At 39.8% G+C, this 14,065-nt stretch overlaps 1 protein-coding gene across 9 annotated transcripts in view; it reads right to left on the bottom strand.

The window, feature by feature from the left end:
• The window catches only part of LDLRAD4 (low density lipoprotein receptor class A domain containing 4), a 440,516-nt gene that overhangs the window by 372,588 nt on the left and 53,863 nt on the right, over positions 1-14,065 (bottom strand). For 5 of the 9 annotated variants that reach the window (XM_039846456.1, XM_039846479.1, XM_039846471.1 and 2 more), the window contains one exon: positions 4,774-4,863. The exons of 1 other annotated variant lie outside the window; for it this stretch is intronic. The gene's annotated coding sequence lies outside the window, so the exon portion shown is untranslated. The remainder of the gene's footprint in view (positions 1-4,773; positions 4,864-14,065) is intronic. 3 more of the 9 variants (XM_039846486.1, XM_039846496.1, XM_039846507.1) reach the window with 1 other exon arrangement.

Genomic DNA, 14,065 nt, shown 5'->3' with positions numbered 1-14,065 from the left:
GCCAGTCTGACACACAGCAGATTATGATTCCTGCTCCCAGTGACTGCCCTCACACATGTACCAATGTGACTTTGTGGGGACCGCTGAGACTCAGTCTGTTACAACTGGCATCAGTTGCCACAGGCAAGTCATCACAAGAACCTGACCTTGGTAAGCACATTTTACACTTGAGTGCTGTTCATCCAGGTGACAAGTGGGGAACAGGAAACAGCAAGACAGAAAATACAGTGTCCGAGATTTCTGCCAGGGACTGCCCTCCACCCTACAGGCTGCAGAAGATACCTTACCCACACAGAAGGACTGAGTCCATGAAGCCAAATGTTTGAGCTGCTGCTGAGAATCCCATAAAAAGCTATGCTATTTCTAACCTCCTGCACCATGGAAAAATACATACACCACCAAGCAACCCAAAATCTCTGAAAGGTTTATTTTTATACTCTTCCCCACACCCCCTCCCCCACCCATACCTCCCATGGAAAATTTTTAGGTGGAAAATTTGCTAGCTTTTTAGCAGTTTGACACTACTATGCTAGGCATCTACTGCTGAAGGTGCTAGCATATTTGATTTTAAAGCAAAAAGTAAAGGTGTTTTTCTGATACAACTCTGAATGCTTACTTAATAAGAAAATAACATAGTCTAACAACAGGACAGAATCCAACACATAGACAGAGAAAAATGACAGAAATGACAGAAATAACAAATTTTTCTTCCCAGCCTCTAAAAGTAGTGTTCCTGCCTGCTGGACTTCCTCTTTGCATTGCTGTTTTTCCTAATTCAAACATGGAACACAGCATCCTTGATACACTTGTTGAGTTTCAAATTTTCTCAGCGCCACTCTTAACCTTAAAGTTGAAGAGTGAGGAGGAAAAGCTGTGAGACAGAGCTCAGATCTGAGTCCCCTGATGTTATATAGATGGGGGCAGGCAGGACAGTGGGGCCTGAATGAGGCCTGGAGGACCCAAAAACTGTTTCAGAAGCCAAGAGGGACCCCAGAACTAGTCTACCTAAAATCTGTCCCTGTGCCCCACCCACTGGGAACCTTGACATTACTTCCTTGAAGACAACCTGGAAGACCAGTGGAGAACCAACCCACCACTACTCAGCTTCTCACAAAGATGAGAAGTCTTATTGCAGCCTCTGAATGATCCTAACCTAACCGTAAGTCAGAGTTTAAATTCTCCTTCTAGTTAGGGAACTCCCAGCACAATAGATCAATTATACCACAGCTCCGAACATTTTTGTTTGATCACATTTTCACAGTTTAATCTATTATATTGTAGAGTACCAAGAATATATCCAAAGAAAATAGGCATTACCTTATTTGCCAGTGTAGACAGCAGGAACCCACACTCAAAAGTAACATTTCTCTCAGTACCACTGATCCTCTTTGATTTACCTTTAAAATTTAAATTTAGGTCAGAGATGCCTGTATCTAAAATTATTTTTTAATTGCTGGAGCATCTCCCCACTGGGACCATAGGTCTCACACATAAAGGATCATATGGTTCCCTGGTCCTTACCATCCACCACAGATCCCTTAAGAAGCTTGAAGGAAACCAAAAGAGAGGTGGGATTTTCCCCCATCTAAACCTTTCTTCTCTGTGATGAGAGCCAACCAGATGAAGTTTGAAGTTTCATTCTTTCATGAAGAGAAAAGGAAATGGTGCAAAAAGCTTGAATTAATGATTGCTTTACCTACATCCCAGCAGCTTTGTGCTCAATTGAGTCACCAGCACCAGCACTCCATCACAACTGTCTCCAGCAAGATGCCTCCTGAAATTCCTCAGCGAACCTCCTTAGTCTTGAAAGAGGACAGAGAGATCAATGCCTCTACCCTCTCTCTTCCTCTGATCCTGTCAGCACATGGTCCTTGGGTAAGAACTAGCATCTGGATATAGAATAATAACTGACATTTTATTGAGCTCCTATTGTGCATCAAATGCTGAATTAGGCATCTTCACAAGAATTCCATAAGATAAATATTGTCCCATTTAAAGATAAGAAAAGCTGAGACTCAGAGAAGGTTAGGATTTACCGGAATAACAAAGTAAATAAAAGTAACGAAGACAGAATTTGAGCCAAAGTCATGTTTCTGACTATATCTTCCAATTGTGACATGGCAAAGAAACATCTGTCTTAAGGTTTATCAAAGTCGAAATTTTTGAATATATTTAATAACAACCTAGACATGGGGACCCAACTCCATTTTAAAACCAAGTCCAAAAAAAAAAAAAATCCGCTCCACAGTAAAACAGGCACATTCTGCAGTTAATAAAATTCCAGCCCTCATTGGGCCTTCCCAGCCAAGCAGATGGAGTAGACTGGTAATGCCGCCTGTCCATTTTATCAGCACTTAAGAACATCTCATGATCCAGCTGTAAGCTTTAAGGGACAGGATTTTATAAGTAACAGAGAAAATATAAATTCCAGGACTGTCAGCTGCAAGAACCTATTTTAGAGGTGCAAAGGTTCTTACAACAACTCAGAATCCAAGTATGAGCCTGAAAATGGCCCAAGATGCACAAAGTGATATGCAGTTCTGCAGACAGGAACCTGTTCTTTAATTGCTGTCATGCTCAGAAGGAGCAATGTAGTTTCGTATTTAATTTAAAATCCATATACAGTAATGTAGTCATGAAAAAGTTTTCCATTACTAATTTTGAAAATTGCTTAAAATAGCTGACAGAATGAGGTAACCCCATGTATGGGGGAAAATCAGGTACTTATGTAATGTGCAAAAACTATTTCTACTTTTGTTGAAATTTCGTAAATCAAGCTGCACAGTCCTTAGGGGCATAGTCCGGTAGTGTAACCAGTTATTCAGTAAAATTCTACTTGAAGACAGTTCTAGTTTTTGGTAGATAAAAGCAAAGAGGACAATATCTGAGATGATGAAAGATAAGTTAAATATTGCCCATATTCTCCTGGTAGAGATGAGTTGCCGCCTCCCACTTTAAGCTGGTAGTGGACGTACCAAATCATGGAAGAAAAATAGCCCTACTCATTAACATTCACCAAGTCAGGGAAGATAAGGGATTCTCAAACATCCTGTTGTCCTGTCAAGTAATAAGAAATCACATGAATAAGAAGTTATCATCAGTCACTGAACATCTATGAGGTGAGGTGCACAGCCTGAAAGCTCCCTGTGAAAGTTTACCATCCGCCCTATGAGAGCCCATAGAATGGGCTCCAAGTTTAGGGATATATGAAAGTGAAATCCGCTCAGGAAAGAAACACATATGAACAACACACACTCCACAGTACAGAGGAATTACACCCAACATTGACTCAGAGAGTGGAATTACACCTGACATTGACTCAGAGAGTGGTTTGTTACATATTGCATGCTTCTTAGCACCTACAATTTAAGAAGGATCCAAGCTATGAAAAGTCCATTTAAATTCAAGGGTCTGTGTACCTCAGTGAGGAAGCACATTAAATCCTTCTGATTCTCCAATTGCTTCATCTATTTCCAACAGCAACCATAAATAAAAAGGTTAAAAGGGCCTCCAGGTGGGATCTTCATCAATTTGTTTCATTGACAAAAGTTTTATTGAACTCTACCTGTGTACCAGGAACTGCTTTAGGCTCAGGAGAAAAAAAATAAGTATGAGAGAGGGAGGGAAGAAAGGGGAGGGAGGAGATTTTTGCCCCTATAAAGCTTATATTCCAGTAAAGGATTTGGCATAAGCAATGAGTTATACTTGGCACATTAAAAATTTAGGAAAAAGTTGCACCTTATATTTTATAGAATTTCTTACTTTCTTGAAGAATCTCATATACTTCCTCATTTGATGTTACCTACAGCCTGGCAATTAGGCAGGACATGAATCACTAAAATCACTTAAGAATTGACAAAACAGAGGCACAGAGAGGTGAAGAGGCATGGCTAAGGTGAAAAGCTGGTGGCAGGCAGACTGAGGCAGTAGGATGCTCCTAGCACCCTCCAGACACCTTCACTGACTATCCCCCACCGGAACTGGCTCCAAATTGGGCTTTGAGTCTGAGGATGCCCAGAGATAGTCAAAACACATGGGTGTCTACTAAACTTCTACTTTCAGAAACCTCAAGGCCCAGCCACTTACACCATACCCTCCAAAAAGAAACACACAGGCACACAAACATAAAACCAAATGCAGCAAATTAGAAGGTCAACCCCGGCTTCATTCTACAAATCACCTGTGCTACCAATACAAAAGGAAAAAACAAAAAAAACAACAACAAAAAAAACCTGCCCAATTGATGTCACAATAGCTGAGGGAAAGGAACTGACATTTATTTAGCGTATGCTATATGCCAAGTGCTGTATTAAGCATGGTAACTCATTTATTTCTCATGGCAACCCCATTATTATCCTCATTTTCTGAAATAAGAAACGAAGCAAAACTAAGAATTAGATGAGAAATAAAGAATCCCACTTCTCACTGATTTTAAATGTTTTTAAGTATCTGTGCATTAAATTCTGAAGCTCAGCAATAAATACAAGTTGAATAATAAAATTATTTTTCTTCAGGTATTTTAGTAAATCTAAATACATATTCTATATACATTCACAGCCCACTGTGGATATACTTGTGTATCAAACAAAAAAGAAGTCATATTTGATCTGATATCATGCAAGCTTCCTCCTATCAGAAAAAACTATATAGTAAGATAGTTTTTACACATGGAAGTTGGTATAACTTTCTTGAGAACACCATCTCAGAATGGTTAGTACTATAACAAGCTCTGCTTCACAAATATTTTCAAAAAGAAGAGTCTGTTTTACTCACCTTTAAGCTGTATGAAAACTTATGTCAGTTCTTTAAAATAGTCCTATCAGAAGACAGCAGTTTGATGTTACAAATGTAGATCTTGAACTGCTAAAAGAAAAAATAATTTCAGTGAACCATTTATTGATTTCTTTTAGTACATCAGCCCCTTCCCCGAGTCCCAAAAAATATTCGAGGACTGTCACAATTAAAGGCACAAATACAAAAATGAATAAAATAAAAATACAAGGATAAGCATCAAATAATAAAGAGAAAGAAGAGAAAATTAGAATAAACAATCTGGGGTAAAGGATGTGACTGAACTGGGACAAAATCTATCAGCTCTCTAGCAGCCACAGGGACACTGAGTTCTCATCTTCCAATCAAAAGATACATACTTGTTCCTCCAAACACACAGGCCTTTTCTTCAATGAGGGGCCACAGATAAATAATGGACAATGTCCTTATCATAAACCTGCTAAGTATGGCTATGAAGACTATTTTCTTTCTTAACAATCCAAATTATCTTGCAACCACACAAATCCACCAATCTTTAACCGTAAGGGAGGCAGGCTGAGCAGCGCCTTTTTCCTCTTGTGAAATACACGTTTAATTTTGTGGAAGCAACACTGACCCTTGCTTAGTGAAGACCTAGCTAGAGTGGTAACATCCATGATTCTGTCTACAAGACTGTCTTTCTACCTGCTCTCCACACTGTTGGTAGAACATCCTCTGGTACTCCAGACTTTGTCCAATCCCATTTCACGTAATCTATCACCAGCATCCTCATGTCAACTTGATGAATATACTCTGTGGGCATCAAGCCATTCCAGGTCACATCAGATGACTACTTCGTGCCTTGCAAAGCAGTTTCAGGTACACTCAGTCAGCTCTGCCTCAGATACCTCTCAACACCCAGCCTGCCAATGTGTAGGATTACACTCCTGTACAAGGTTGAATAAGCCACCATCTGTCTAGATTTTGTGTGCTGCAGTGTACTCTCCAGGAGACTTGTCCCTCAAAGTATATTTCTGCCATATGTCACTCCTGAGTGATCAGCCAATGCTAAGATATCCGGATTAAAAAAAAAAAGACTGTCTGGCCTGAGGATACTGTGAGATTCCCATGGAGATCCACCTAAACACATGAGCCAAATACCTCGCTGTTTTTATGTAACTCTTTCTTATCAATATTGTGAACCTACAGACATTACTTTCTCCTCTTGTTTTCTACCTACTGAGAAAAGAAAACAACCCACTTCTGATTTTCCAGATGATAAATTTTATTCCTCAACTGGGATTGCTCTCATCAGTCTTCCTAGATTTTAAATGCTTAGATTTCTTGGGAACAGAAATCAGTGGAGTAACCAGAAAAGTATTGTGGTAGGCAGAATTCTAAGGTGACCCCCAACAGGCTGCAAATTGTATAATCCCCTCCTCTTAAGTGTAAGCAGAATCTGTGACTTGCTCCTAACCAACAAAATATGGCAAAAGTAATGAAATGTCACACCCTTGATCAGGTTACACTATATAAGACTCCATCTCACCTGATTAGAGAGTGAGAGACTTACTTTCTGGCTCTAAAGAATTGAGTTGCTGTGTCATGAAGGGATTAGCGAGGGGCCACATAGCAAAAACTACAGAGGCCTCTAGGTTCAGAGCAAGCCCCCAGCTGACAGCCAGCAAGAACATGGACATAAGCCCTACAGCTACAAGGAAATAAATTCTGCTACCTACTTGAATGAGCTTAGAAGTGGATTCATCCCCATTCATACCTCCCAATGAGAACACAACTGGGCCTGAACAGAGAACCAGCTAAGCCATGCCCAAGCTCCTGACCCATGGAAGCTATGAGATAATATATGGGTGTTGGTTTATGGTAATTTGTTATACAGCAATAGAAAATAAAATTAATTTAGTAATTAATTAAATACAGGGATATATAAAATATATATGTATTAAATGCATACATAACTGTACACCAAAATAGCCCTCCCTACCTGCCTCACCCATCCATAAATGAAAATTCATTTCTCCCACTTGACTATGAGCAACTTGTGGGCAAGAACAACATCACCATCACCCTGGCATCCTCAAGAATTTGCAAAGTATGTGGCACATGGGAGGTCCTTAATATCTTTTAAAAATAAGCCTAAAAAAAAGAGTTATAATTGGTCAATCTCTAGTTAATGAAATAAAGTCAAAGCAACGGAATTTGTACAAGCCCTCAAAGCAGAGCTTAGAAACTCAAAATTAATTTTAAAATAGGTAGAAGACATTTAGCCTCATGCTTTACCCCTATCAAATAATGAATGCACAATTTTTCCAATACTGGTTATTTCATTTTACCTGTGAACCTGAGTCAGTGCTTAGAAATGTTGCTCAGTAGTTTTCTGCCAAAAACCCTTGCCACTTCTCTGGCATTTAGATATCTAACAGCTGAAGGTTAAAACCAAAAAAATCCCTAAGAAATTTTCCAAAGTAAGAATTTGTGACTCATTCTTAATTTTCCATTTGTATCAATAATTTATTCCCAACCAAAATGGAAAAATCTGTACAGGTCAAAAAACTCAGCTCCAAGTCTGAAACAAAATGCTAATCCAACTTCCCAACAACCTATTTCAAAAGCTCTTTAAGATTTTTTATTTTTAAACCGATAATTTTTAATTCCTTTAAGCAAGGTTTTATTTAAGCTCTCTAAAATAAAGGTTGAATGCATAAATATATTGTTTCTGCTATCCTTAAGATATAAATTATTGTTTTTTATTACAAAGAAGATTGTGACTAAAGTTGTGTTTATTTTAGATTTTGAAAGAACTGATTTACTAAAAGGGATATTTTTAAATATTCAAATCAGTTAAATTACTTAAGAGACTACAAAATAAAAATTTCATTCATTACAGAAACCTATCATACTCTCCTGAAATCTATATTCAGAATTTTATTATATGTTCCTACTCCCTCATAAATCACTCAGTAAACCTGAATATTATCTCCGAGGTTTATCCATCCCCTGGTGCTCAGTCTCTCAGGCAGCAGAGTTCTCACACTCAAGCCAAGAAAAACTAAAAGCGCCAGTTCAATGACATATGAGGCAGAGAATTTCAATAAACTCACTTCTTCTCTCAGTATAATTTTAACTCTCTAGGGCCCATCTCTATGTGTGAAAATAGCCAATGACCCACAGCAGGGAATTGGAGGAGTTGCTGAGCCAACTTCCCCCCAAACCCCTCACCCCACCACCTCACCCACCATGGAAAGAAAGAAACAGGTCCAGATGAAAGACCCTGCTCACTTCTGTTCACCCTCAGGTCTAGTAAGTACATGTCTTGTCCATAATCTCACAAAACACAGTTCAACACGAAGTCCAGTGCTCCAAAGAAAGAAGACTAAGTATTAACATTATGCCCCACAAAAGAAATTAAGCCTTCAGAAGAATGATTCACTCAAGAGAAAGACACTGAAGAAAATTAATAAGCATAAACACTCACAGAAAGTGCTGACAGAGTTCCTCCTGTATGAAACATACCCTGCTGCTCGAAGCATTTGAAGAATCCACACATGGCTTCTCAAAGTGATAAAGTATGGTCTTATGTGGCTGATGATCTCTCTAATCCCAAAGCATCTCCTGAATACCATGTTCCTGACACATTTCCACCAGTTTACACAGCTCTGTAATTTCAGTGGCTACAGTTCGGGAACCATGAGCTGGTGTGAGGCAGAGCAAGAAGAGGCAAGAGGCAGGTATTCCTGAAAAGTGACATGCAACAAGGACTGCCCAAGGAGTAGATACACAAATGGCAGATGACTGAAAAAGCACAAGTGAGGCACATTTATTCTTAATCTTCACAACATTCTCACTTTCGCTTCAAGGTAAAGGAAGGCATTCGTTCCTGGCCACATGCTCCCTTCCTTTCTCTGAAACAGGACTTGCTCCAGCTGGTGACTGGGTCTTTCGAAGTGGAGCCATTTAAAACCAATCATGCCTGAATACAAGAGGAGAGAGTCATTTCATTGAAATTATAAACTGGAATAGGGAAAAACACAAAGTAGTAGGTGAGGTACTTTAGTGTTACAGAAAGAAATTAAGGAAAACAAAAAACAGAGGTCTCCTTTCAGAACCATTCTTGCTTTACGATGGTTTTCAGAAATGTTGAGGTGCTCCTGAAGAAGGGGCTCACCCTCCCGCCCAGCTGCAGTAACATGCATGGGTTTTTGTGTCAGGTGCATTTTCAAGACACACACACACACAAAAAAAAATGTATTTGTACATTTATTCAACCCATAAATGCCACAGTTTTTGTTTTGATATCATTCTCTCATGAGGCTGAATTATTTCAGAGTAAACTAATACCAAGAAATACTAACCAGAGGTGTGCCTTTGTAGCACAAGAACCTGCTCTCTCACTAGCTGAGCTTGGCCTGGGGGTCCCAGCAGAAAGCACTGCCAGCAGCCTCCCTACAGAACCCAGGGTGGGATGCAAACCACCCTTGCAAATTCAACAACGAGTGGCCACAAGCAGGGTCCACCCACCAGGTTATAACCAAGGGTCTGACAAGTCGTTTCTTAACAAAGCAACAATAATTTCATTGGTGCCCTTCGAAAATGAGGAATACACATAGAGAGGGTGGCTTTGGGCAACGCCCAGCAGACATTAAGCTGGCCAGGAGGAAGGAAAGGGATCCTGAAGCCAGACACTGTCTGGCGGCTATCTGGCTTACTTCAAGCATAGTTTTCTGTTCTCAAAATAGAAATGAAGGACCTCATCAAAGCAGATGCAACAGCGAAATGGTCACACTCTGTTTCTTGGGAAGCAGTTAGACATGGCGATGGCCATGCCTGCAAATCATCTTTTCTGGAGCCTTTCCTTGGGTATAGTTGAAATGACCAGCCTCTTCAAAGATTAGGTCCCCAAAAGCCCCTCCAGGGGTGCATCTAACATAGTCCAGATTGGCTTCCACATACATCTCCATTTGGGTGACACAGGACAGAAATGGCCTCTGATGTCTGAGCTGACAGGGCAGTGGGGCGGCCAACAGATTTTAAGAGCCAGGCCCTGCTCACCCTGCCTCATTCTTCAGCCAAGAAACAGTCAAAGCAAAAACAGTCCATGTGCCTAAAGCAAAATTATAGAAGGGTTACCTATCTTCCCTGCTGGTTTAGCTTGAGTTCTTCAGGCTGCAAAGTACAGAAGTTCCATCTCCTAAGCTTTATAAAGGCCTGAACTGTCTATGAGGAAACTAGGACAAGACTACCCTCAGACAACACTGGATGGCAAGGCAGCGCCACACCCAACATGGCAGCCTATGAGCTTTCTGAGAAACACAAAGCAGCCTACACAAATACACATGCACATGCACACAGGTGTACACAGGAACACACGCACACAAACACACATGCTGAAGGGGCTTGAAAAACCTTAAGATGGGATGCTTTTCAAGATCCTAAAGTTGAGAAGTAAATGTTTCTAAGAATAAAGGGTGAAAAGAGCTTTTAACAAAGCTGGAAAGAGCACCTTAAGGAAACGACAAAAAAGGGGATGATTTCTTTTAAGTGATATTCAAGTCCAATGATGAATAGTCTCCTAGTTATTTCCAAACTCCAGAGAAAAGAAAAAACAAGACTGACACCTCCACAAAAGATCACAAAGGACTTGAAAGGGATGAAAAACTTGACAATTAAGATCCTTTTTTGCTTCTTAAGCAAACACTACTGTCTCGTTTCCCAAGCATCCCGGAAGGAGTTCTCAGCGTCAAATTATACTCTTCAAAGCATAATAGAACACATCAAAATGGAGATGTTACCATACCTGTTACAAGACAAAACAGGAATCAGTCACTCCAGTGGGAAGTCCATGAGCACGTCGACTGGGCTATGTAAAAGACAGAGCCACAGACAACCTGCCCTGGGTTCAAATACAGATCTACCACTTACTGCCTGCATAACCCTAGGCAAATCACATCAACTCTAAGACTCAGCAGCTAACAAATGAATATAGGGTTACCTACTTTGTAGGTTATTGCAGAAAGTGAGACTATAAGGGCCTTAGCATTTTCCCGTGAACATTAATACAGTCAAATGATATTTAAAAAATTATTGCTTCAGATCACAGAAAATTGACTGTTGATATATTTGATTCATTCCAGAAGTATTGACTCCCAAAAAACTCCTGATGTTTACCCTCTGCGCTACTCCTCACTCAGGTTTCCGCAGCATTCCTTGGGTTTGTTGCACAAAACCTTGTGGACAGATCTCATACCTTTTGAGGACAGATCTCATGTTTTCTGGGTTTTTTATACAATCTAATCCCTTCTCTGCATCCCTCAACCACATATGTATTTCCATATCTGGCATTCCCCAGAATAGCAGGATCAGAGGATGACTCGAGGTAAACGCCCACCTTTCACATCTTACAAGTTCTCACACTCAAAGAGCTCAAGTCCCACCCCCTTGTGTGAGTGAAAAAGAAATCAAGGAACTTAGAGGTAAAGGGATCTTGACCTAGTCACACTGGTGGATCAAGTCCCAGGAGGTACAGACATGGGCTTCTTGCCTCCCCCACCATAACACTTGCTCTGCCCTTGTGAGACAGGGTAATTGCCACTGGCATTATAAACATCCTAATGACCTGCATTCCTACCACACAGCTCTGGCCTTGGGGCCTCAGCATGCCCATCAAAGAGCATGGCAGACTTGCTTTAAAAACAGCCCCACACATCCAGAATTTTGAGCTCTAGCACAAGTATTCTGTTTTCTGCTCTTTTTGATCTCCTATTTGATGAGAAGAAATCAAATGGATAAAGATACTCAGGCATCTTGGTCATTCATTTCTAGGTAATAATAACAATAAAGCTAACGTTAATTTAGCATTCTGTCAGTGCCCAGCTTGGCACTTTATGTATGTTATCTCATTTCATCCTCACAGCAACCTTGTATAGATGTTATTAGTATCCTCAGATGAGGAAACCAGAGTCGAGAGAATTTAGGTAACTTGTCTAGGGTCACACAGCTATTAAGAGACAAAACTAGGATTCGAACTCGATTCCATCCTACAAACATATCGCACAGCAATCAAAACAAATGGTTATAATAAGAAAGCATAGCTGAACTATCAAAAAATGAATATGCTTTGTTCTTGGAAATTCTTTTGAAAACTAAGACATTTTTGTCATAGTATCATCTTCAGATCCAGGCTTTATCATTCCATTTGGAAACAGCAACAAGTCATTCACCAATAAGCAGATTTCTTTCAGAACTTTTAATTATTTCCATGGACACTCCACAGGCAGAGATGAACATGGATGCTGTGGAACCACACTGGCCGAGGAGAGTCCTGACCTCCAAAGACCAGCACAGTAGGAAGCCACGGCCAGAACTTCTCAGGAGCCACAGCAGACTCAGTCTCAGGCTGGCAAAGCAGTAATGTTTTTGAAGATCCATTACTTCCCAAGTTTTCTACCACATACTATCAGAAAATTAAAAGGACCTAAATTATTAATTCTCTGAAAACCTAAAATTTAAAATGGGAAACAGGACAAACATCAATAAGTCTGTGCTGTTAAAATGTCAAGACTGGTTCTCATAAGCCAAAGATAAAAATTGTTATCACTATTTCATTGACCTCTAATAATATTTAACATTAAATATATGTCTAGATATGTCCAACTCTCTGTTTCTATGAGAAATTCTAAGCAAGCTGTTTCTATCTGCTGAATTCCTAATACTATGAGGGAACAAATGCTAAATTCCAAGAAGAGACCAGAAAAGTCACCATACTAGGTAAGGTAGAAAGAAATCAAAGTATGTCAAAATCCACACTTAAACTCATTTGACCATGCAATCCACTGGCAGGTTGTTATGAGCACCCACTAAGTGCCAAACACAATTCCAGGCATTTGGGGGCATCAACAAGCAAAACGAGGTTGGACAGTCGAATGTGCTCAACAGATAAATGAAGCAATTTGCTCAGAAGTGGTAAGTGCTATGTAGAAAGACAAGAGTAGAGCAGAGCAGGGGACAGCCAGAGCAGGGTCAAGGGAATCGGTGCTGGAGAAGGCTCCCTGAGAAGGTAGTATCAGAACCAAAGCTATAAGGGGGCGAGGAGTAGACACATGGGTGTTTGAGGAAGAGTATTCCAGGGAGAAGTCCAGAAACATGGAAGCAGGGTGGCTGGAGAGAATGAATGACAGTAAAAATATCAGAAGTGGGGTCAGAGAGGTCATGGGGATCTTGTGGGCTTGTAGGCAATTGTAAGGACTTGGCTTTTACTCAAGAGTAATGAGGAGCTACTGAAAGAGTCATGCATTCATTCAATAAGGACTTACCAGATACTAAATATGCCAAAGCCCTGTACCAGATGATAAAGACTTGGGAAGACCTATCTTCCCAAGGGAAAGGTGAAAAGAGGCAAAAATTGGATGCTTCAACTTTTAATGGTGGCTGAGGTCTTAATTTAATAGACTACATAATCCAGAGGACTTTCCAAGCCTCATGTGGAAACCTGGAAATGAGCATTCTATGGGCTCGAAGGATGCCTCTCCATCCTTTACCTACACCATAGATACAGAACATTTACCACGATAATGCCAAAGATACAGATGATTCTAAAGTTTAAATCAACAGTGAAAAATCAAATTGTTTTTATTTATATTTTTAATATGTATATCCATGCACATATATAGAGACATACATATATATGAAAATACATATATACATATACTGAGTTGTGATATTAAATATCTATATATACATATATATTACATGTATAAAATTTTAAATTTTATTTTATTGGTTAGACATTTATATAGTTTATAAAACGATCCTCCTAATTGCTCTTTCTCTCCTCTGGCTCTCCTCTGGCTCTCCATCTAGCCACTACATTAATGCTAACTGCATTCCCTATGTCATGTTCCCCATCCCCGTGACTATCTATCAACTACTAATTTGTACTTCTTTAACCCTTCACCCTTTCTCCCAGCCCCCCAACCCGCTTCACCTCTGGCCGTCATGAGATTGTACTCTATATTTGTGAGTCTGTTTTTCATTAGTTTCTTTTTTTTGTTGTTCCTTAGATTCCACATAAGTGAAATCATATGGTATTTATCTTTCTCTGTCTGACTTATTTCACTCAGTATAATAACTTCTAGGTCCATCCATGTCGTTGCAAATGGTAAGATTTCATTTTTTTTAATGGCTGAGTAATATTCCATTGTATGTATGAACCATAACTTCGTTATCGAATCGTCTGTTGATGGGCACTTAGGTTGCTTCTATATCTTGGCTATTGTAAATTGTGCTGCTACGAATATTGGGG

This window comes from Pteropus medius, unplaced genomic scaffold (assembly GCF_902729225.1).
Source record: "Pteropus medius unplaced genomic scaffold, Ma_sr-lr_union100, whole genome shotgun sequence".
Classification (NCBI taxonomy): Eukaryota; Metazoa; Chordata; class Mammalia; order Chiroptera; family Pteropodidae; genus Pteropus; species Pteropus medius.
This window is presented reverse-complemented; position numbering and strand designations above follow the sequence as displayed.